Source organism: Nycticebus coucang, chromosome 21, assembly GCF_027406575.1.
Source record: "Nycticebus coucang isolate mNycCou1 chromosome 21, mNycCou1.pri, whole genome shotgun sequence".
NCBI lineage: Eukaryota > Metazoa > Chordata > Mammalia > Primates > Lorisidae > Nycticebus > Nycticebus coucang.
This window is the reverse complement of record NC_069800.1, coordinates 2,317,403-2,342,365: the sequence shown is the minus strand read 5'-3', so window position 1 is coordinate 2,342,365 and position 24,963 is coordinate 2,317,403. Positions and strand designations below refer to the sequence as shown.

At 40.2% G+C, this 24,963-nt stretch overlaps 1 long non-coding RNA gene across 1 annotated transcript; it reads left to right on the top strand.

Moving 5' to 3' along the window:
* On the top strand, window positions 1-12,996 carry LOC128573923 (uncharacterized). Its single transcript, XR_008376575.1, has 4 exons — window positions 1-111; window positions 1,363-1,479; window positions 2,186-2,370; window positions 12,683-12,996. It is a non-coding gene; the product is annotated as an uncharacterized LOC128573923 (long non-coding RNA).
* Window positions 12,997-24,963: the final 11,967 nt, after the last annotated feature.

The window sequence follows — 24,963 nt, the reverse complement described above, 5'->3', positions numbered from 1 at the left end:
AATCGCTTTACCTTGCAGAAATGTGCTGGCAGCATCCTGTAAAATCTTTGAGGAAGCTTATCCATTGTCATTAACTTTGGAAGATTCATGGAGCTCTAAAAGACATAAAAAGTCAGTGCTTGGAAGCTGGTGATTATTATTATTATTTTTTAACTTTTCTTTCCTTTCATATATGCGAGGGGTGGGTGGGCATATTGCCTTAGTTTTAATGATAGTGTTTGTTACATAATCAGAGATAGTCATTCTTCCCGAGCTCTAACAGGGGTAGTAACTGCTCACCCCCTGAAATGGAGGCTAGTCTGCAGTAAGAATTACGTGTGTCTGGATTATAGGAATTCCTTTGCTTGTCCTAGCTTCTATCCATAAGTTTAGTTTCCTTTGTATATTTTATAAAGTTCCTTTCATTTCTTTTACTTTATGAAAGGCTATTGAAGTAGAGGTTTAAAGGAAATAAATATATTGCTGCAATTCTCTGCAACCATTATGTCCCCTTCTATAAGTCAGGCTGAAGACAATTATCAACAAAATGTGTGGAATTATTATTTGCCACTGACACACCACTTATCACACACGTTTGTAAAGGCACAGGGGATATGTTGGATTAGGTTTTCCAGGTCTTTATAAACAGCTCTGCTGATCTTTTTTTTCATTCAAATTTAAATGTTTCTAAATTCATATTTAAACTGTAATTTGAACAGAAAACAATTCCTCCTTATCCTGCTTCATGCTGTACATCCCAAAGGAAGATTTCTTTTTCTTTTTTTTTTTTCTAGCAATGCATCATTTTGGTTTTCCCTGCTGAAATGATCAAAATAGTTCTCTTTACATAAAAAAATGGCACTTAAATGGTGTCATTTTTAATGGCTGGCATATGTTAAGAAAAACTTATTCTGGCTCAGGGCCTGTATCTCAGCGGCTAGGGTGCCAGTCACATACACTAGAACTGGTGGGGTTGAATCCAGCCTGGACCTGCCAAACAACAATAACAACAACAACAACAGCAACAACAGCTGAGCGTTGTGGCAGGTGCCTGTAGTCCCAGCTACTTGGGAGGCTGAGGCAAAAAAATCACTTAAGCCCAAGAGTTTGAGGTTGTTGTGAGCTGTGACACCACAGCTGGCACTCTACTGAGGGTGACAAAGTGAGACTCTGTCTCCCCCCCACAAAAAAAAAAAAGAAAAGAAAAACATATTCAGTATTTGATCTCTCTTCTAAAATAAAAGCAATAGATTGGTGACTCTGAGGAAAAAAAGAAAGAAACAGCCACCCCAGCATTCTCCTACAAAAGCCTTTCCTTTTGTCTCTGTGATCTCCTGACATTTTCTTTGGGATCCAGCGATCCTTTGTCTTTACCTCTTGCAGAAAAGAAATAGGAAGCTCTGCCTTAAAGAAACAAGCAGGAAGAAAAACGAAGGGACACACCATCATGGACAGGCTTTGCAGAAATTTCCAAAGTTAATATCTCCCTAAGGAAGGGTGGTAAGCAGTTATTCGCTTTGGAAGGTCAAAGTCTTATTTTTAGTCATTTAAAATGGGAATGTTAATAAGAACACAATTAAACAGTCTACAGCCCATGTGAGAATCATCAACGTTATGAACAAGAGAAGGCATCTAAATGATAAACATAATTGCTGAAATCGGGTTGTAGGGAAAAAAGGCGATTAGACCTAGCATATGCAGTGGGGTTTTAATCAGGTCTTTCCTTATTTTTTATAATACTCCTCTCCCACCCTTCCACCCCCACCTAAGTATCAAGTACAATATGGTTTTCCTCTTGGGTCTAGAGGGAAGGAGATATATATGGTGCTTCACAGACAAAGGAGTGAATGTCCTCTTTCCCTCTCCACTTGCCGCCTTTGACAGTCTCTTGGCTCGGCCACTCCTGTTGGTTTCGCTCCTGACTGGAGCCACATCCACATGCCAGGAGGTGGGGGGCATTTTCTCTGCGTGAGGGCGCACTGGGATTTAAAGAGAGGGGTGTGATGAGAATTTCTCTGTCTCAGTGGAATGCTAAAACAAAGGACTGCTTGGACCTCAGCACACCTTCTTTTTTTAAATTTTAAAGCACTGGAATAATGCTACATCATAGAAAGAGGTTTTTAAGTTTCTGCTTTTGAAGCTTGCAAGGAAAACATTCAGTTAATCAACAGCTATTCATTGGTGCTGATTTTGTTCTCATGTTCAGAGTCTTCACATCTGCTGTCGTATGGCTACACCAGGATTTTGAAGGCCCAAGGAACTTCTCACCCCGCAGCATTTAGACTTTGCTTGTCTGGAGGCAAGAGGCCCCACTAGGGCTGGAGAGCCAGAAGAGCAACCGGCTATAATCTTCTGTGTGCAGAGTGGCCTCTGGAGTCCCTTCACCTGGCTGTGAGTCCTAGTTTTCTCGCTTTCAAGCAGAGACCTTAGTGAGTTGCCTAACCTCCCCAAGCCTCAGTTTCCTCCTCTGTGATACCGGGGCAGCCACCATATCTCCCTTACAAGGTTGAGGTAAACTGTTTAGAGCAGTGTCTGACACATTGTGGCTCATGAGTTGGGAGTGGAGGAGGCTGAGAATCAGAATGATTATACTTTGCATTTAATGTGAGATGTGACTGAACTGTACAAAATTAAAGTGACTCATTAAAAAGTGCCACAGCAGCAGTGAGTTTCCTTCCACCCCAACACTTAGGTGTAAGAGATTTCTTTTATAGGCACACCTCATTTCATGGCACTTCACTTTATTACATTTCCCAGATACTGCATTTTGTACGATTCGAAACTTTGTAGCAATCCAGCATGCACGTTTTGGTAATTTGTTCAGTATCTCAAACTTTTTCATTATTATGTCTGTTATGATGGCTGGAAAAATCTTTGATGTTACTTTTGTAATCTTTTGTGGGCACCACAAATCAAATCTATATAAGACAGTGTTAATCAATGTTGTGTGTTCTGTTGGCTCCACTGACTGACGATTACCCCATCTCTGTCCCTGTTGTTGGACCTCCCCATTCCCTGAGACTTAACAAAATTGAAAGGAGGCCAGTTAATAACCCTACCATGGCTTCTAAGGGTTTAAATCCCTCACCTTAAATAAAAAAACTGGAAACTTTGATTCAACTGTATAAAAGCAATTCATGGAACCAAAACATTTGTAACCTGTAATATTCTGAAATTTAAAAATATCTGGAAATGATTAAGCTTAGAGAGGAAGAAATGTCAAAAGCCAGAATGGGGTGAAAGCTTCCTGCACCAAACAGCCAAGTGTCCCTCCAGTGACCACACAAGTGATATGAACATGAACCTGCCTTGCTGATATGGAAAAAGTTTGAGTGGTCTGGACAGAAAATCAAACAAGCTACAACATTCCCTTAAAACCAGACCTGATCCAGAGAAAGACCCTAATGATGCCCTTCAATTCCATGAAGGCTGAAAGAGGTGAGGAAGCTGGAGAATAAATAAAAATCAGAAGCTCGCAGATGTTCATGAGGTTGAAGGAAAGAAGCCATCTTCATGCATGAGGTGCGGGGGGCAGCAGGTGCTGACGCAGAAGCTGGGTGAGTTATCTGGAAGGTCTGGCTGAGGTCACAGAAGGAGGTGTAGACAGAATAGTTTCCTATTGGAAGAAGACACATATTTTTATCTCACCATCTTGATTCAACAACAGTTTCAGAATCTAGACCATGGGAATTAATTTTCTCTGGAGTTCCTATGACACCTCTTTCACACTTCTAAGAGTCATCTTCTCAGTCACTCACTGAAATCAGCGAGTCACGTTAAATGGCAGCTGCTACAGTTCTAGTGGGATTTGGACTGTCTTACCGACCAGGTATGTTTCTTCATTGGCAAACGTACCACAGCTCCTCCCACAACAAAGATCTGAAATGACGGAGACGCCACGCAGGGCGCACAGCACGCGTCCTGGGGGTGCGGACGCAGAGGTCACACTAACGGAGACACCATGCAGGACGCGGACGCATGAGGTCACGCTGACGGAGATGCCACGCAGGACGCAGACGCACGAGGTCACACTGACGAAGATGCCACGCTGGGCGCACAGCGCTGGCCCTGGGGGCGCAGACGCAGGTTGTCACATCGAGTCAGTTATGTTGGTCTCAGTTTTAAAAGAGGGTTTTGGGGGGCGGCGCCTGTGGCTCAGTGAGTGGGGCGCCGGCCCCATATGCCGAGGGTGGCGGGTTCAAACCCAGCCCCTGCCAAACTGCAACAAAAAAATAGCCGGGCGTTGTGGCGGGCGCCTGTAGTCCCAGCTGCTCGGGAGGCTGAGGCAAGAGAATCGCGTAAGCCCAAGAGTTAGAGGTTGCTGTGAGCTGTGTGACGCCACAGCACTCTACCGGAGGGAGGTACAGTGAGACTCTGTCTCTACAAAAAAAAATAATAATAATAAAATAAAAAGAGGGTTTTGGTTTCATAGACTTGAAATAAGCCAATAACATTTACTTCTGTAAAAATACCTTGGAACAGATTTAGAAAAGTGCTGTGAACCAGGATTTAGTCATTCATGACCCTTGGAATCTTTGCCTGACATTTAAGAAATTACAGATAGACTGTCGCTCCCTGTTGTAGGCCCATTAATCTCTTCTTTTTCTCTTTTCGTCTGTTTCTTATAATTTCTGTCCCTTTTATTCTCATTACTTGATCTCTTTATTTTCTTTGTCTTATTTCCCTGTAATTTCCCTAACTTTCTATCACAGAATAGTTATTTTCCAGCCCTATCAGGGAGAGTCAGGACGAGACAGTTAATTTCTACTCGAATGTATTTTCCTTTCTTTAATCTGAGGAGATGCTTTATTTTCTCATTAAGAGAGTATTACATATGTATAATATAATATACTGTCTGTTACCCTTTTATTTTTTGTTATCTGCGAGTATGCAAACGATAATATAGGGAAGCAACATAATCTCAGTAAATATCACTCCTAGAGTTCTCATCAGAGAAAATAGGTCAATTTTCTCTATGCCAGTACTTATGTTTCTAAACTGATAGTTCCTTGGATCTTTTTACGTCCAAGTTGTAGTACTGAGGTCAGGACTTTATGAAAGTCCAGAGATTTTGTTTCCATTGATAAACTGTATAAAAAAGATGTCCCATTCCCTTTCCATTTCTGTAGCGGAATTCTTTGGAAGTGGTTAGTGTTAGTTACCATTTTCCCCCTCCTGCCCCCTGCTCCCCACCTCTCCAATGCAATAGACGCACAGACACACATACATACATATTGTGTGAGTGTGTCAGCTAAGTTCAGAGCCCCAAATCAAAATAATGTTCTCCAATTCAATTCAACAAACTACAAAGATGACAAATACAGTTCCTTTCCTCTTGAACAATGTTCAGCAAACTACAGCATGCCAGATACAGCTCACTACCTATAAATAAAGTTTTATTGGAACACTGCCATGTTCATGTGTTTCCATATTGTCTGTGGCTGCTTTTCAGCTACAATGACAGGGTTGTAAAGTTTTGGCAAGTCTAAAAACCTAAAATATTTACTACATGGTCCTTTATAGAAAATGTTTACTGACTCCAGCTGTAGAAACTTCCACTTAGTGTGGGGAGTGGAGTGGAGAGTAATGGGCAAGGCAACACAGGTGGCATTTGCTCACCTTTGTTATATGTTACAATGGACGAGGAGGCAGGATGTTTTGTGTTTCCATTGTAAGTATATCCTGCTTACACTTCTTTTATAGAACTTGAAAGTAGGCAATTGCAGTTATTATTTTTGAAAAGCTGTCTCCCTTACCATTCAACTATGTTTATTCAGCAAACACTTACTGAGGACCCACTTTGTTCCGGGCATTGCTCTAGGCCGGGAAGACTCAGTAGTAACAGTGACACAATATGGTTTCACTCTCTCCACAGGTTCTGAAGTCTAGATTAGGTGTTGCAAATTCTAATATTTTACAGGGACCAGGCTGCTTGAGTGAAGCAGCTTGGGTGTGAGACACAGATTCACTTTCTTTGACTATTAAAGAAAATATTTTTCTTTTCTTTTTTTTATTTTGCTTTCAATCTTCTTACTTTGAAGTTTTTCTTCATTTTCTTTCTTTCTTTCTTTATTTTTTATTGAGACAGAGTCTCACTTTGTGGCGTCATAGCTCACAGCAACCTCCACCTCCTAGGCTTAAGCGATTCTCTTGCTTCAGCCTCCCAAGTAGCTGAGACTACAGGTGCCTGCCAGAAGGCCTGGCTTTTTTTTTTTTTTTTTTTTTTTGGTAGAGATGGGGTCTCAACTCTGGCTCATGCTAGTCTTGAAGCTCTGAGTTTAGGACAATCCTAGGGTGCTAGGATTACAGGTGTGAGCCACCACGCCCGGCTGTAGAAATAATTTTCACTTCTTCAGTTCATGTGCTTTCTTCTTTTCTTGAAACGAGCTACTTTTAGATTATTATTCACCCTTCCGTTTCTGATAAAGACATCTTACATGAGGAAAACATCAATGTATGATAATGAAGGAGGGCTGACATTTGGCTTCAGCATCAGGGAGGTAATAAGGAATGGTGGGGACTGTGACATACTAGAAACTAGTAAATTCTCCAAAGGGAACACCAGCTATTCAAATCCAGGGCCTTATCAGCTACAGAAATGTCATATCCTCCTCCTTTCCCCTCCTCCCCCTTCATCATCTTCACCTCCTTCTCCTTTTTTCATCTTCTTCTTTTGAGGGGAGAGAGAGAAGCTGGGCAGCTGATTTGGATTTTATATGAACTTTTAATTTTTAAATATTGGATCAATTGAAAAAATACTGTGCAGACAGAACTCTATTTATGTGTCTGTCAAATTTTATTTATAGTCTATGAATATTTTTACTTTATGTATGAGAACTATGTAAGATATAACTACCTTGGTTTAAAAATACCAACATTCTCAAAGATTCCTTTGTTGTGTGTTATTATTATTACTATTTTCCAAACAAAAATAATGTTCATATAAAAGTAACATATCTGAGGTCCTGAAAAATCTCTTCCTATTTCCCCAGGAAAATACTACTGAAAATATAAGACTTTTGTGAGCATTTAAAGAGGCAATACATTTGAACATTTTACATATATATGTGTGCATATATATATATATATATGGTTTTTTTTTTAGAGATAGAGTCTCACTTTGTTACTCTAGGTTGAGTGCTATGGTGACAAAGCTCACAGCAACTTCAAACTCCTGGACTCAAGTGATTCTCTCCTCTCAGTCTCCTGAGTAGCTGGGACTACAGATGCCTGCTATAGCACCTGGCTAGTTTTTCTAGTTTTAGTAGAGATGGGGAGGGGGGTCTCATTCTTGTTCAGGTTGGTCTCAAACTCCTGAGCTGAAGGGATCCACCTGCCTGGGGTTACAGGTGTGAACCACTATACCCAGCCTGTGTAAAAACTTTTTTGTAAGTGATAAAGCGTTGTATAGATAGTAGTTTATAAACTGATAAAAGAGATTCCACATTATCTGCAAGAGCTTGGGAAAGATAGGTTTATTTGTTTTCTTGCCAGATACAGACTTTGATGTGGGTCTCTGAAGAAGACTGGGGCTGTCTGAGCAAAGACCAGAACATTATTTTCTAAATTATTTCTGAGAAACGCATGTGAGTACTGGTGTTTGGGAAATGCTGCCACAGAGAAGTAACTCTAGAGTTCATTTAGGGAACTGTGTCTAACTGTGTAATTAAAATACAGTTAAGTCTACTGAACACTTGTTTGAAGAATTAGGAAACTGAAAAATTTCCTGGGCCTGCAGGGTAAGGCTGGAGAATTTGGACTTTATTTTGTAGGAAATAGGCATTATTAGAGGTTTTGAGCTGCCAAGAGATGTATTTATCTTTGAATTTAAGTAAACTCTTTTAACAGTGGTAGGTATGATGAATAACTTTAGGTAAGTGACCAGATGCTGGGAAGCAAGTTCGTCCAACTGAGAAAACACCCGAGGAGCACCAATGAAGGGTCAGGTTGGAAGAAGTTTTCCATACTCTTTCTCCTGTCTTTGATAAAATTGGATTTTAATAAAGAGGTATTTGGTTCTGGGTTCTTCACTCCAGAGAATCCAGAGAACTTTTCCACCATGGAATTTGATCCTTCTGCCGCCCATAGTAGTTTAGAGAGAGAAATGGAAGCGCTGGACAGAATGATACATGTTAGTTTTTTATTTAGAAAAACTTAACTATGTGAAGATAAACCCATTTTGACAATAGCATCTGATGTTTCAATGTTCATAAAATTGGAGGCATTGGATTTATGTACCGGCTCTGTGAGCTGGGAAGTTCTTAACCTCCCTTCTGTTCTTTTTTTTAAGTGGCAGGAATTAGTCTTCACTTCACTTGCCTGCTCTAGAATATTACCCACGTTAGCGACTCATACGACTTTCTATCTGATCATCATTTCTGGGTTGCTTAGGGGGATTGTTTTAGTTGTATATGTTTTTAGTTTCTTTTCCTGGAGAATCGTATATCTAACATACAGTAACTTGCCTGCTTGGAAAGCTATTTTTTAAGGCCTGCTGGGTACAGACTACTTGGATAAGGAACAGTCTAGAGACTTTCTCTATCACCTGGGTCAATAGGACTCTCTATCACCTGAGTGGGTCAGTGTGACTTTGGCTTGTAAGCAGACATCTCAGGAGACCTCTAGAACAAAAAAATCCTAAGCAGATGGAGAGAAAGAGTTAATGCAGATGGGTTCACATTAGTGTCATTCATGATCTCCAGTAATTTGTGCTGGTCAGCTAACTACTAGCTAATCACCAACACACCACACTTCAGACGATTACTTATTAGGTGGCATAAATGTCCCTTCAAAGACATTCTTGCTATTTCATATAAAAGGCAATGCATTAGCTCTGGACATCTGCCATTTAGCATTTCTATCTAGTGGAACTGTTCTTCTATATAACATACTAGATTTTAGTGCTGGGAAAATTTCACTATCAAATAACATCTTGTTTCTTTAGTCAAAAAAATTGTCAGGAGTGATGTTAAAATTTACATATTACTTTTTGACACAAATTGTTTAAAATTTATTTTTAAGGCACCAAGTAAATACATATCTAGACCAGGAAATATGTACATCGTGACACGTTATTTTAAAACAGACTCAATTTTTATCGTCCAGAGTCTGATAGTTCAAATTCTGGAGACGGATACACCTGGATTCTGTCTTTGTTCAGTCTCCTCCTAGACATGACATGAATACATTACTCAAATCTCCACGAGCTTCAATTCCTCAGGTCAAAATGAGGATAATAATAGCTACTTTATAGAGTGATTCTGAGGATTAAATAGACAGTGCTTAGAAAACACTTAGCAGCATGCACAGAATCAGGTAAGCCCTCCTAAATTGTAGCTATAATTATTATGGAATCAGATCCTTCCAAAAATTAATCTATTCCTTGTTTTTAACTTTGACATATAATTTTGGAGTAAATTCTTTCAGACATTACTTGTGTGGTTCACTCATTTATCTACTCATGCGCGTATTCAGCGTCAGTCGGTGCCTGCGTGTGCCAGACTCTGGGCATTGGAGATGACGAGATTAAGAAGAAGGACAAGGCCTTTATCCTACGGCTCTGACATTCTAATATCAACCAAAAATGAAATAAAACAAATGATAAAATAATAAAATAATTTGAAATGGTGATATGAAGAAAGTAAAGACAGACTATTGTAGTGGAGGCTAATTGGGAGGGGCAGATAGACTGGCTGGGTCAGAGAAGATCTATTTCATTTAGGACTTAAATCCAAAACAGCTGACACCACAAGGATCTCTGGGAAGAATGTTCTAACTGAAGAGACCAGTAGGTGCTGAGGCCCTGAGGTGGGACAGAAAGAGACCTTGTGTAGCTGGGACAGAGTGAATGAAGGGGAAGAGGGTTAGCAGGGAGGACCGAAAGGCCATGTGAGGAAGGCCTTGTAAAGGGTTTGGGGATAATTTTAAGATAATAAGAAGCCTTTGGAGAATTTTAAACAGAAGGGAGGCATGTTCTGATTTTTATTATGTAACCTTTTGGGGTTCTGTTTCTTATATGTAAAAAGTGGACAATAATGACAGTTACATGATAGGATATTGGGGCATCAAATGAAGTATCGTGTGCAAGGCACAGAAGTGCATAACCACAGAATAAAGAGCAGCTATTGCTGTTTCTATGTGTCACTGTAGCTGCTGTGGCCTCCAAAATTCCATACAGTGAATTCCCAGGATGATTGCATTTGGAGACAGGACGTTCAGCAGGTAATTAAGGCCCTAATCTGATTAACCTGATGCCTTATAAAGAAGAGGAAGTGACACCAGAGCTGTCTTTCTGCCACTAAGGACACAATGAGGGGCTGGGCGCAGTGACTCATGCCTGTAATCCCAGCACTCTGGGAGGCCGAGGTCGGTGGATTGCCTGAGCTTACAGGTTCAAGATCAGCCTGAGCCAGAGGGAGACCTCATCTCTAAAAATAGCTGGGTATTGTGGTGGGCGCCTGTAGTCCCAGCTACTTGGGAGGCTGAGGCAAGAGAATCGCTGGAGCCCAAGAGTTTGAGGTTGCTGTGAGCTGTGATGCCACAGCACTCTAGGGCAACAAAGTGAGACTCTGTCTCAAAAAAAAAAAAAAGGACACAATGAGAAGGCTTGCTGTTGGTTACATAGGTAGATTTGGTTTGTGATAAAACATTGAGTTATGATTTATGTTTTGTGCACTTTTGTGTAATGTGTTTTAACTCCATAAAATGCAAATTAATGGAAGAAAAAATAGATAAAAAATAGGCTAAAACATAGACTAAATATAGAAGAGATTAAGATGGTTCATCTCAAATGCATAAGGAGCATATACTGACTGATTACTGTCAGTATAAACCAGCAACATAATATTCTTGTGTTAATTTCAGTGACCCTGTTCATGCTAGTCCCAGGTTTAGGCTGATAATCCAGGACCCCCTAAGTGGGCTGCACTCAGCTGGGCAGGAGAGAGCAGGCCTGGGCTTTCACACAGGGAGCACCGGGAGGCAGGTCGGCAGGGGGGCAGCTGGTATCCAGGAGGCCTGGCAGTGGTCTGTAGACAGATGTCCTGGCTGTGAGTTGGGGCTTTCAAATTGGCAGCAGGCAGGCGGTGAGCGTCCAAGCAGGCAGGTGGTTGGGGCAGAGAGGACGTATAGCAGGTAGTTCTGATCAGGCCACAGCAATAGGGCTCAGAGACTGGTCTCTACATCATGAGAGGAATGGAGAAAAAAGATGGAATTAAAGTCCTAGAGTAAGGGGGTGAAGGCAAGAAATCAGGCAGTGATTCCATTCTTAAAAAGGGGGTACAATGTGGAGGTTTGGTCACAAGAGTCTCAGAGCCTGGAGCTATTTTGAGCCTAGAGGTGGGAGTTAAGTGTTCGCAGCTGCGCTGCTTGGCGGCTAGGCGGTCTACAATTTATAGTATCTAGGAAAATATAGTAGAAACATGAAATGTCAGTGCCAGGAAGAGACCTTAAAGCTCATTTAATTTAACTTCTTAATTTTATAGGAAAGGAGAGTGGTATTGAATGCATATAACCTGTATCAGGCGTCCTCAAACTTTTTAAAGAGGGGGCCAATTCGTTGTCCTTCAGACTGTTGGAGGGCCGAACTATAGTTAAAAAAAACAACAAGAAACTATGAACAAATTCCTATGCAGACTGAACATATCTTATTTTGAAGTAAAAAACAAAACGGGAACAAATACAATTCATACCGCTTCATGTGGCCTGCAGTTTGAAGATGCCTGACCTATATGAAGCACTGTTGATTACTTTTTATAATCATCTGATTCTCATAATCCCCATCAATGAAATATTTTTATTTTGCAGATGAATCAGAAAAATGACATAAGTTCCTTTATGTCACACAACAGTCAGTGCGTTTGCTCAGGTCTGTGGTGTCCTCAGGCCTATGCTCTTCATTAAACTCCATGTGATAGCGAAGTTGGGTTTGTAGTTCACCCTGCTTAACTCCTAGGCTCCTTCTATTTCTAACACAACAGAAATGATTAATTCTATTTACATGAAATGACTGAAAAGGAAAAGATGTAAGATTTCAGTCTCTCTCGTAATTTCACTTGAGCTAAAAAGAGGAGTTGACTGTAATTTATAGGGGAAGCACTGGGTTTCTGTATTTGAAGGTTGTTGGAAGTCGGACTTGTGCTTAAAAGGACCTTAAACACAGAGAATGGTTAAGTGGATCACGTTGTATTTTCTAGTTCCGATTGAATTTTTTTATGAATAGCTTTGGTTCAGGAAAACCAGAGTATGCTAAAGTATAAAAAATAAAAACTAGGGGAACAAAATCAAGTAGAAAACTTCCAGCCAACTTTTGTGAAGCTTTCTGGTGAGAGGTGAGCTGATGGAGTGGAGAGAGGATAATGACAGACTTGCAGCCTGCTATCAGAGCCCGGCGAGCCCTGTGGCAGGAGTGGGGAAGACAATTGGGGCTCTCTGCTGGGACGGAGGAGGAGAAATTTCCAGAGCCACCTGAAAAGCTAAATAATTATAGAGAGTTGCCTGAAATTTAGCCAGAAGCACAGCACGGACAAGTCACTTAACACCTTTATTCATTCGGTCTGAATTGCAGACAAAAGCTTTTATCTACTTACCTTATAGAAACATAAAAATACATGTAATTTTTGTTGTATGATTCCTCCAACTATTTCACAAAGAATATCTAAAGACAATGGATTGTCATAATCATTTGTTCCTATTTTTTGTCTAGGGAGATTTCAAAAGATGCTACAAATGGAGCAGGTGGGTCATGGATAATAAGATCCCCACCCTCCAGGAGCCTGAAGTGTGGGAAGCAGACCGTCTTGTCTTCCAGCACCTACTGTAGATGTGCAAATGACCACGTATCACTATGGACGTGACATACAGAGCAGATGTTCTGGTACTTGTTACCATGTTATCATGTTAAGCACTTTCATGTTCACTGAATGGGTTGCTTGTTCTGTCTGTACCACTTGCTGTGTGCTATGCTCCTGTCCCCCTTCCCAGCTGTGTTTATTCTGTGTTCCAAGTCTGGAATTTCCACATTCACTGAGACGCTATTCTATTCTCAAGGCGTTTTCTAATCTTGACTTTTCTTTGATTTTGTTAGATTTCCCTGATTTCTTTTCTTTCTTAAATTATTATTGCAGTTATCTGCAGAATATAATATAGCTGTTAATTATTTTCTGGTTGATTCATGCATCCTATTCCAGCCTCTGCAGGAACCTTATTTTGTACATTAATTTTTAGCATCCCACCGTGCCAAGCACAGTTCCAGGCACATCAGATTCTTCACAAATGTTCATTTGGTCCTCCTGACTGACTCCTTCCCTTCCTCCATTCTGGCATTGATTTATCAAGATGAAAAGTAAAAACATTTTTGTTATGGAAGTTTTCCTCTTCTATGTAATGCCAAGTATTCAAATGTCCTTAAACATCTGGGAATTTGGAAGAAATCTGTTTGGCCCATTATTGAAACACACGTAGACATTGTCTTTCCATCCAGTGTTGGGGCAAGTTTCATAAACAAGCAAAATGTCCCAGGGGTAAGAAACATGTGGCTCTCTTGGGTTAGATTTTATTTAAAAAGGTATAACCCTTTTACATAGAAAATATTTGTGATTATGACATGAAAAAGCGACTGTGAACACTTGATAAAGAATTACTGATGGAGGAGGGGATAGGAGATTGTGGAAGAGGCCATAGTTTCCGTTAAGATGAGTAAATTCTGGGGATCCGCTGTTCAGCGTGGTGACCATCGTTAATAATGAAGCGCTAGAAACTTCAGAACTGGTAGGAGAGGAAGTCTTAAGTGTTCCCACTTACGGAAAGATGTGCTTGTGAAATGAAGGGCATGGTAATCGGCTCGATTTAATCATTTAATGATGTATACGTATATCAAACCTTCACATCGTACACCAGAAATATATGCAGTTTATTTGTCAATATACCTGAAGAAAGCTGGGGGAAAGGACCATTGATACCCAGACGAGGGTCTGGAGACAAGATGGAGTGGTAGGGGCTGTGATTATTACTCCACACATGAACATGTAGGTCAGGGTAGGCAGATTTCTCAAATTTTCAAAAAAAATTTCCATTTTTAGTGTATAGCTTTTCAAATATGGACAATAAATTAAGAATCTTTCGAAATATCTTGGAGGGGAAATAAAACATGTCTGTGGGTCAGATTCTGTTCACATGCCCCAGTCTTTATAAGATCTTGGTGAGAAATTTGGATGTTCGTATGAGTGCAACGGGAAATCATTGAAAAGTCTTAGTAGGAGGGACATAATCTAATTCACATTTCTGAAAGAATCTACTCGCTACTGTGTGGATAGTGGCTTCTAGAAGAGCAAGAAGCAGCAAAAACAATGAGGACATCACTGCCGTGGCCCCAGTGAGGGATGAAGGGCCTTGGAATGTGGAGGTGATAATATATGATGTAGATGAATCAGAGTTGCATTTTGGAGTTAAAATCAATAAGGAAAGGGCAGAATCAGGATGTCGTGCAGAGGTGGGGGTGAAGCAGTAGGCAGATGGTGGTGCCATCTATGAGGTGATGAAGAGAGGGGAGGGATGCATTTCAGGTAAAATTTTGGGCAAGTTCTTTGTTTAATTTATTTCTTTTTTTTTTTTTTTTTTTGTAGAGACAGAGTTTCAGTTTATCGCCCTCGGTAGAGTGCCGTGGCATCACACAGCTCACAGCAACCTCCAACTCCTGGGCTTAAGCGATTCTCCTGCCTCAGCCTCCCAAGTAGCTGGGACTACAGGCGCCCGCCACAATGCCCGGCTATTTTTTTGTTGCAGTTTGGCCGGGGCCGGGTTTGAACCCACCACCCTCGGCATGTGGGGCCGGCGCCCTGCTCACTGAGCCACAGGCGCCGCCTCTTTGTTTAATTTCTTACATGTTTAGTTCATTCACCATTTCAATCAATATGGTGATTTTTGTTTTTTGATAGGTTTCCCTTCAATAGACTCATTTTTTATTTCTTTTTTTGGCTGAAATTTATTTAATAGAATATTTTTTAGATATCTAAGAGGTTCTGGCTTTGGCTCTGACTTCTTTAATTGCATTGTGGTTAGAAAACAGAGTCTGTCCAAATCCTGCTTTGATATGTTTATTGAGTTTTTTTTTTTTGTATCTAGTATAAAATTGGTTCTTTTGGAAAAAGTACTTATTTTTTCTCACTTTCACTTTTCCAAAGCTTCAACATCTCAGAAGGTCTATCAGAATTTCATACGCAGATTGACTTCAAGAAAGAATTATCATTCTCTTGAAAATAATTTGCTTTGTTATTGAAAACACCTTTGGCAAAATTAATCTTAGGAGAAGGAAATATCATACTATTTGTGTCAAAAACTATATATGAGTTTTTGAGTGAATATAGTGAAAATTTGCTAACGACATTTTTTTTTTTTTGTTCTTGGTTGGTCACTCTTTTTTTTTTTTAATTAAATCATAGCTGTATACATTAATGTGATCATGAGGCACCATACACTGGTTTTATAGACCATTTGACACATTTTCATCACACTGGTTAACATAGCCTTCCTGGCATTTTCTTAGTTATTGTCTTAGACATTTATATTCTACATTTAGTAAGATGCTCCGCAGGTGTAATCCCACCAATCACCTTCCCGCCCATCCTCCCCTCTCCATCCCTCCCCCCTTCCCCCTTATTCTTAGGTTATAACTGGGTTATAGCTTTCATATGAAAGCCATAAATTAGTTTCATAGTAGGGCTGAGTACATTGGATACTTTTTCTTCCATTCTTGAGATACTTTACTAAGAAGAATATGTTCCAGCTCCATCCATGTAAACATGAAAGAGGTAAAGTCTCCATCTTTTTTAAGGCTGCATAATATTCCATGGTGTACATATACCACAATTTATTATTCCATTCATGGGTCAATGGGCACTTGGGCTTCTTCCATGACTTAGTAATTATGAATTGGGCTGCAATAAACATTGTGGTACAAATATCTTTGTTATAATGTGATTTTTGGTCTGCAATATACAATTTTAATGCAATCCCTATTAAAGCTCCACTATCATACTTTAAAGATCTTGAAAAAATAATACTTCATTTTATATGGAATCAGAAAAAAACCTCGAATAGCCAAGACATTACTCAGAAATAAAAACAAAGCAGGAGGAATCACACTACCAGACCTCAGACTATACTATAAATTGATAGTGATCAAAACAGCATGGTACTGGCACAAAAATAGAGAGGTAGATGTATGGAACAGAATAGAGAACCAAGAGATTAACCCAGCTACTTACAGTTATTTGATCTTTGACATTTACTTTTGATTATATCTTGACAAAAGGCAATTTTATTTTGGAGCTTGTCCAAAGGGGTTTGACACCGCTTCCAAACGATTTGAACAACTGAAGGCTGGACTGTTACAGAGAGTCTGTGGGACACTTTATCCTAACACAACTGTGCTCTGAGCCATCACACCACTTCCTGGTTCTGGCATGTGCTGCTCCATCCCAGATGCCCCTGTCTCCAGCCCATACGTCCTTTGACCCCTCAGATGCTCTCATCAGCGCATTCTTTCACAAGCCTTAATGTCTGCTCATTCTTTTCTTGGTACTTACCTTTCTAGTGAAATATTTTGTGGCTGCTCAGCCATAGAGTAAAGGTCTTGCCACTTTTTATTAGCTCTTTCAGCTTCCTTTCCCTTCTTTCTATCAAGTGAATGGAGCAGAGATAACTCTTGCCCAACTCCCGTGTTTCACTGTATTTGCACAGTTTGTTGATTCTTTCAGTTATCTCTTCTCCTACACAAAACCACTTTAACATGTTAACAGTTCACATACACAGGTCATTTTAAAAACTCATCATGGTAAGATCTTCAATAGCAACTCCGTTTATTTTACACTACTTTGGACTTCAACTTATACATTTGTATACTTTCTTTGTGAATAATTTAATTCAGTTTTTCAGTTGAAAGAAAATATTTAAAGAGTCTAATGCAGTGCATTTATAGCTGAAGGTGCATGTGGGAAGAGAGTCTCTTATTAGGAGGCGCTGATATAGAATGGGAGTGAAGGCTGTGCCAAGGGCGAGACAAGGTAAAGGATTTGATTCAAATTCTTTCCCAATTGTTAGTCAACCTTTTTAGTGTACTTTAAAAATAAAGTAGCATAGCAAGTCTACTAAGTAGGCTTCAATACATTATTTTAGGAAAAAATATATAGAATTTAAGTGCAAACTCAAGAAGAGAGGCCTGGGCTAGCATTCTCATCTCCTCTGGTGCCCATTTAGCTGCAGCTCACTTCTGAAAGAAGCAATCAGCTGTGGTTTATGAGGCTCAGACATTTCTGTGATGTGCGCTCACAGAAAATCATTGATGTTTCTGCTTTAACTAGATTTAGCTACTTTGGGATGAAAGCTCTGTACTTCTTGAAATCCCATTTTACTAAACCTGCCAGTGAGTGAAACCACCGAGTCCTTCAGGAAAATTCCATTGCACAGTGAGAGGAAGTTGTTGATTACAGCTACAATCAGCTCTAAAGCTCTCCCTTAAAGATACAGGAGTTCTGCCTGCTCCAGCTATTCTCTGAGTCAGCGCCCACCCTGTGGTGCCACTCCAGTGGCATCCCATGGCTTAGCCTCTTTTGATGTATTTCCTGGGAATCCACGATTTCTGTGACCCTGCAAAATGCACTAAGAGCAAAGCCTCAAATTTTTCAGGCATTTCATCTCTTTTCCATTTCTGTATTGCTGGCCTCCCCACTCAGTACTCAACATCTCTTCAGCAAAGCAGCTAATTCTTAAAAAAAAAAAAAAATGAAAAAACCCACATCCAAACCAGCCCCACACTTGATTATTTGTGGAACTAGCCCTTTTGCACAGAAAATGTTACCTTGAGAACTGAGATAAATTGTAGGTTTAAGGATTATATAGATTTTGTTTCTACCTTAATGAAAATTTAATTTGTTATGAATGGTTCATCATAACATATGCCAAGAAGAGCATGCCAGAAATAACAACCAGAAGGAACCCTGGGATCTAACGCTTCCATACTTTCCTAAGAGTAAAAGAGATCATTGAAATAACACATGTCAGATGCCATTACTGTCACATTGTTGAGGCCATCTGTTAAAAACCAAGATCAGGACCTGCTGTGTTCACTGAATTTGCAGTTCTGAAAAGGACAATGTCACATGAAATGAAGTTGATTCTGTTAAGAGGCGTGTACCTGGGAGATTTATTTTTTTTTTCCTGAAAGACCAATCCATGTTATTCATCTAAATGTCTGTACAAATACAGCAGCCTTTTAAAAAGAGCCACTCACATCATCCCATAGTCATGAAGGTTTTAAAATACTAAATTGCAATAATAGTTTGTATATTTCAATAGCTATTTGAATCTTCTGTGTAAAGACGCAGCATACAGGTGTCTGCCCAATAAAGTTGGCACTTGGCAATACTTAGGGGCTTTCAGAACAAGTCAAGGATGACCACAAAAGAGCATCTGACAGTTTATAGATATAAATGTGCTATTTCTTTTGATATTCCGATGAAGCCTGAAAAGTGGAATTTAAAAGTGTTTTTTTTTTTTTTTTTTTTTTGCCCTTGGTAGAGTGCCGTGGTGTCACACAGCTCACAGCAACCTCCAACTCCTAGGCTTAGGCTATTCTCTTGCCTCAGCCTCCCAAGTAGCTGGGATTACAGGCGCCCACCACAACGCCCGGCTATTTTGTTGTTGTTGTTGCAGTTTGGCCGGGGCCGGGTTTGAACCCACCACCCTCGGCATATGGGGCCGGCGCCCTACCCACTGAGCCACAGGTGCCAAGCTTGCTCACTTTTTAGCCATTTTTTCTTTTATATTGAAATATCAAGCTAGTTTTATTAAACAATAACTGCACAGGCCTCCCAGCATCCTGGATTGTTTCTCTGGGCAGTATTTCAAGTGTCCCTGCTAACATTCCATTTGTCTGTGTTCAATGCTTTTTTACATTTCCTCCCAATACAAGCTCCCCTCACACAAATAACAAAGGGGTATGCAGCTTCTCTTTCTCATTCTATTAACTCTAATGAGGCTCTGTGGCTGAGGCTTTTTTTAGTAAAAGGAATATTTGTTCTTGACCAGTGACTGAATGCATTAGGCAAGTTTTGGACAATGCTTAGATCTTGGTTTCCTCATTTACAAAATGTTTGGGGTAGATTTAATGATCACTGATATCCTTTCCATCTCTGATGTCCAGGATCCCAGGGAAGGTGAAGCCCGGGTATATGTCTATAAAGCAATATAGGTAATGTATTTTCATTTTATCTCAGATAATAAAAAGTCAATAATATAGCAAAATGGCCAAGAAAATCTAAGACTTAGAATAATAATATTTGAAGATAAGGACATACTTTCTGAATAGTGCTCTCCTTTTTTTCTAGACATGTATTTTTCCACTGAAAATTCTTGCTCCGTGTTTCACCACAAATTCATCCATCTGCCCATGCACGTATGCATGCCCACATTCATGCATGAATCTGTGACGTTTCTTTGAAGTCATTGGTGACTTAGATGTATGTGATTTGTTTTTCTCTTATTTCATGTATACAAATGTCAAGGCTGTTCCCATGTTATGACAGGCCTAGGTAATTATTTCTAGTCTTCCCGTGCATAACAATTGGGTGTGATTATCTGATTTCACTGCAGTGATCCTGTCACTTGTGAAATGGGTACAGTATCTGCCTGGGGCTATGACTGGTCTCCTGCAGTATTCATTCCCTAGTTGGGCTCCAGGGAATGGTGTGTGTGAAACCCAGCTAGGAAGCGATGGCCAGTGGTGGAAACATAGGCAGAAATCATTGTCATGAGCAGAGCAGAAATGCAAGGATAGGGGCAGAACTGCCCCATACCCCCAAGAGTTCAAATATAAATAGTAAGTATTCCAAATATGATTGATTACTCACTTTTTTGGTTCTATTCACAAATTTTGGGGAACCTGTTGCTTACCATTCCAGACTGTTTTTAGAATTTAATCTAATGATATTATACTTATTTATATCTGGGGATCAAAATGCTTTCTGCTTTTACACTTCCAGTAAGGATGAATCTGCTAATAGGTCAATTGAATTTCCTTTGAACTTAATTTATTTAGTGAAATTGTAAGCTACTGACTCATTATGACCCTTAATACATTGAGAGAGGGTCCCTAACCCACTAGAAACTTTTAATTGGTTTGTTTATTTCTTATTAAATTCAACACAAAATATAGCCTATTATATACAAAGATTTTGGTAGTATGCAAAATAAAATTTGTTCATTATCTTACAATTACAAAATGTTAATATTGACTCTGAGATGCACGTTTTAAGATTTCTAAAATTTGGATTCCTTTTATAGTTGATGGCATGACATAGTTTAACTGGCAATATTTAAAGTATCATAATGGTGAATAACATGTGTCTTTCCATTAATGTCCTCGGATTCAATGAGATGTGGTGGCACCAGCAATGTGGGCAAATCTACCTGTTTGCCATCTCACTTGATGCTGTGATTTCGGGTTAGGAAGTCTGAGTGTGTGTTTCTGTGGGTTGATCTCAGCTCCAGTTCTGACATGCCTTGCACGGGGTAAGTATCTCACCAGCTGAAAATGATTCTAGGCACTAAAGCTGCAGCATCGTCTTCGCGCATGCTTATTACATGCAAAGCAATGATTTCCTTTAGCATTCAGTAGACAAAACAAATCTCTTCCACTACTGCAGGGAAAGCTGGGTGTTCTGGACTTACTAAAAGACAACTTGAAGGACTTCAACTTGGTGCCCTTCTAAGAGGTTTTCTAAGGTAAATCTGACTATATATGATTTTTCCACTACATCATAACTAAGAGTCCGTGCATGATGTGTCTTCATGTTACAGAAATGATGTGTCTTCATGTTACAGAACAAGATAGGATGTGTTTTTTTTTTGACACTGGCATGAAGATTGTATGATATCCACATCAATTCCATGCATTATGTACATATCCTTATCCAATCTGCAAGAGTGTAACAGGGAGAAGACAAGAGATGCCATTATGATTTCTGCTATCCAAGATTATGTAATATAATATAGCAAAGGACACAAGTATTTAAATGAGAAAATATTTGTAATTGCTAATATTATTAAATAAGTTGATATTTTAAAATGCATTTAGAATAATGTTTGGGATATTGTGCTAAATGGAAGTGTTTGTTCAAAGAAAAAAAGATACAACGGGCGGCGCCTGTGGCTCAGTGAGCAGGGTGCCGGCCCCATATACTGAGGGTGGTGGGTTCAAACCCAGCCCCGGCCAAACTGCAACAAAAAAATAGCCAGGCAAGGTGGCGGGCGCCTGTAGTCCCAGCTACTCGGGAGGCTGAGGCAAGAGAATCGCCTAAGCCCAGGAGTTGGAGGTTGCTGTGACCTGTGTGAGGCCACGGCACTCTACCGAGGGCAATAAAGTGAAACTCTATCTCTACAAAAAAAAAAAAAGAAAGAAAGAAAAGAAAAAAGATACAAACAAACAAAGGAAGGGAGAACAAACTATAAATAGTACAACATGGGATAAACAACCTATGGCTGTCAAAACACGCTATGGAAATTCAAATAGTTATGTTCTAGCCAGAGGTCATCTTAGAATCAAAGGGACTTTTGAGCTAAGTCCATAAGGAACAGTAGGATTCCAGTGCAGAGATAGAAGAGAAGGCATTTTCTGATGCAAAAAGTGCACCAGAAAAAAATGTGCATGTAACTTGGCTTGTCTTATTGCACTGGAGAGTGTTCATTTTCTGCAGTTAGGAGCCGAGGGAGAGATAAAAGCTGATGGCACAGGAGGCACATGGGTTCAGTGGTAAAAGGTAAGAGGTGATGGGATCCGCAGCCTGGGCCATGGGGTTAATCTTGGATGAGAGAAGTGACATCTATTTCTCTGAGGCAAGAAGAAGGGAAGGATGAGTAAGTGTAGATGTGAAAAAATTAATTTGAGGAATTAGGAATTTAGAGTTGGGAGGAGTTTATGTTGGATGGCTTCAATTTTCTCTTTGAAATGATGATAGGAAAGGAAATGGCATGTGCACTGGTCATGGGAGTAAGTGAGAGTTAACTCGAGTGATGAAGGCTTGGGAGAATCGCTCAGGGATGGGGAGAGAAGACCAAAGATAAGAAGAAACAACATACACTGCTCAGCAGCCCTAGAGGCCCACTCAAGCCTGGAGACCTGACCCTGCAGCTGTGTGCAGCTGCGCTCCTCCCAGGAGCCCTTCCCAGCTAAAGTGTGGGAGAAGAGTGTAGGGTTTGCTAAAGGTTGAGTGAGCTTAGAAGCTGCAGCTCAAAAGCAGAGCAAGTAAGTCCAGAGGGTGTCCAAAGAAAAGTAAATGGAGGGCTTTAAGAAGTTGATTGCTAATTTGGTAAAAACGGGGGGTGCGCTAAGTGAATCCAGGTGGCTGTGGTTGCAGAGTGGGGTTTCAGCATCTTGGGTGCTGAGGTCGAGCGAGGTTCCAGCAGCTCAGAAGTGGCTGTTGGATAGTGTCCACACTGATAGCAAATTAACTCTGTTCCCAAGTCCTCAGTGGATCTTTAGAAGTGGTCTGGAGGCCAACAGATGGTAACAGAATCAAATGTACCTTGATGAATGAAGGCACATTAAAAAAATTGAAGGTGGGAGAGAAAAGATCTATAGATCTTTCTTATAAGAAACAATGGAAGAATGGAGAGTGATGTGTTAGCCCCAAGGCATATGGGCTGTTTGAGAATCAGAATTTGAGAGTTGTATTTAAAAAAATTAAATATATTTTTTATTTCAGATTAATACGAGGTTATAAATGATTAGGTTACATTGTTTCTGTTTCTAAGGTAAAGTTCAAGTTGTAGTTGAGTCTTTCATCCAGGGTGTGTGCTGATACCTTTACACTGTGCACAGTAGGTGAGAGCTTATCAATCCTCCCCTTTACCCTGCCTTCCTCCCCACCCCCCCTTAAATATACTTGTGTTTTTTCTCTCCTGTAGGTGTGTAGTTGTTTTTCTATTGGTTTCATTTTGGTATTGAGTACGTTGGATACTTGCTTTTCCATACTTGTGATACTGTACTGAGAAGAATGTGCTTTAAGTCCATCCAGGTAAATACAAAAGATGTAAAGTCTCCATCTTTTTATGGCTGAATAGTATTCCATGGTCTACTTATAGCAGTTTATTAATCCACTGAGATATCACCTAACCCCAGTGAGAATATCTCATGTCACAAAATCCCAAAGCTGCAGATGTGGAGACAAGGGAATACTTTCACACTGCTGGTGAGATTCCAAACCAATACAGCCTCTGTGGAAAGTATGGCAAATCCTTAATATATACTGAGGGTATATATATATATATATATATATATATATATATATATATATATATATATATATATTTAGGGGTAAGCTGTACCTTGAAGATTACCTATGTAGCATTTAGCATTCTCGATTAGCATATGGACTACAGAATCAGACAAATCTAAGTCAAAACCAGGCTGTGAAGCTGTGTTACCCTGGGTAGGGTGGTTTTGCTGGGCCTTGGTCCTGCCACCTGTAAAATGGATGTAACAACATTACCTATTTACTGTGGGGAATAAACACTGTAACTTTTGCTCTTCACAGGTCGCTCACCCTCACTTCCCTCTTCCTTCACTGATTCTTTCTTCTCTCCTTTAATGTTGAATTGTGTAATGGCTCAGACCCTGTGCTGCCGTATTTTCCTCTCTCCCCTCCACGCCTTTCCACTTTCTCTCCCATCGGCCAGCTTCATGGCTTTAAGTGCCGTCCTTGTGCTCATGATTCTTAAATTTTAACCTCAACAACAGACCTTTCTCCCAAACTTCAAACCTGCCTATACATCCATCTGCCTATTACATTTCTCTGTTTGGATGGGTATTAAGTATCTTCAACATGTCCAAAAAACAAAATTTTGATCTTTTCCCCTCAAACCTGCTCTACCTACTGCCTTTCCCATCTCACTGATGACAGCTCCATCGAACTGCCAACGTCCAAATCTTTGGAGTTTTCTTTGTTGTTCTGTCTCTCAGACCCTGCACCAGCTTGGCTCTGCCTACAGAGAACACCCTGAATCCAGCCATATTTCCCCCTTATGCTGCTGTCAGCCTGGTCTGAGTTCATTTACCCACTACACTGTTGTTAGCATTGCCCTCTCCAGACTTTCACCAGCATAGCTTGAGTTTACCGGAGAGATCTTTAAAACTGTGACTCAGATTATATTACTCTTCTCACACTGTGCAATCGATTCCACTTCCCTCTGAAAACTAAGTTCCTTACAGAGGAATGTACATGGTCTGCGTGCACCTGATTTCTCTGGCCTCATCTCCTTTTGGTCTCTTCCTTTCTTATCCAAGTGCAGCCTTCTTGGGGTTCCTTTGACTTGTACTCTAGGGCCTTGTACTAACAACTCTTTCTGTCTAGAATGTTTTTCCTTTGTGTGTTTTATTGTTTAACTTTCAAGTCTTTCTTCAAATCACCCCTTCTCAATGAAACCTGTGCTGACGTCCCCACCTAACAATGCAGCATGTCCCAGATCCTCTCCTTGCTCACCCCCTTGGGACTCCCAATCTTGACCTTTTCTTTTTTTTTTTTTTTTTTTGCAGTTTTTGGCCAGGGCTGGGCTTGAACCCACCACCTCCAGCATATGGGGCCAGCGCCCTACTCCTTGAGCCACAGGCACCGCCCTCTTGACCTTTTCTTAGCACTTTCTTACATACACACAAGAATAAGTCATTATGTTAATGTTTTATTGCCTATCTCCCATGCAGTGAGAACATGTGAACAGGGATTTCTGTCTACTTTCTCCACTGATAAATTCTAAGAACCTGGTATAGTGCTTGGCAAATAATGGGCAAGGACTCAATAGATATTTGTTGAGTGAATAAAATAATAAGTAAATGAACTTTCTATCTGCTAGGTGTTATGCTAAGTACTCCATTAGTGCTGCCTGCTGTTTTTGAGTTGACAGAGAGAAATGAAGATCCATACTAAGAAGATTTAG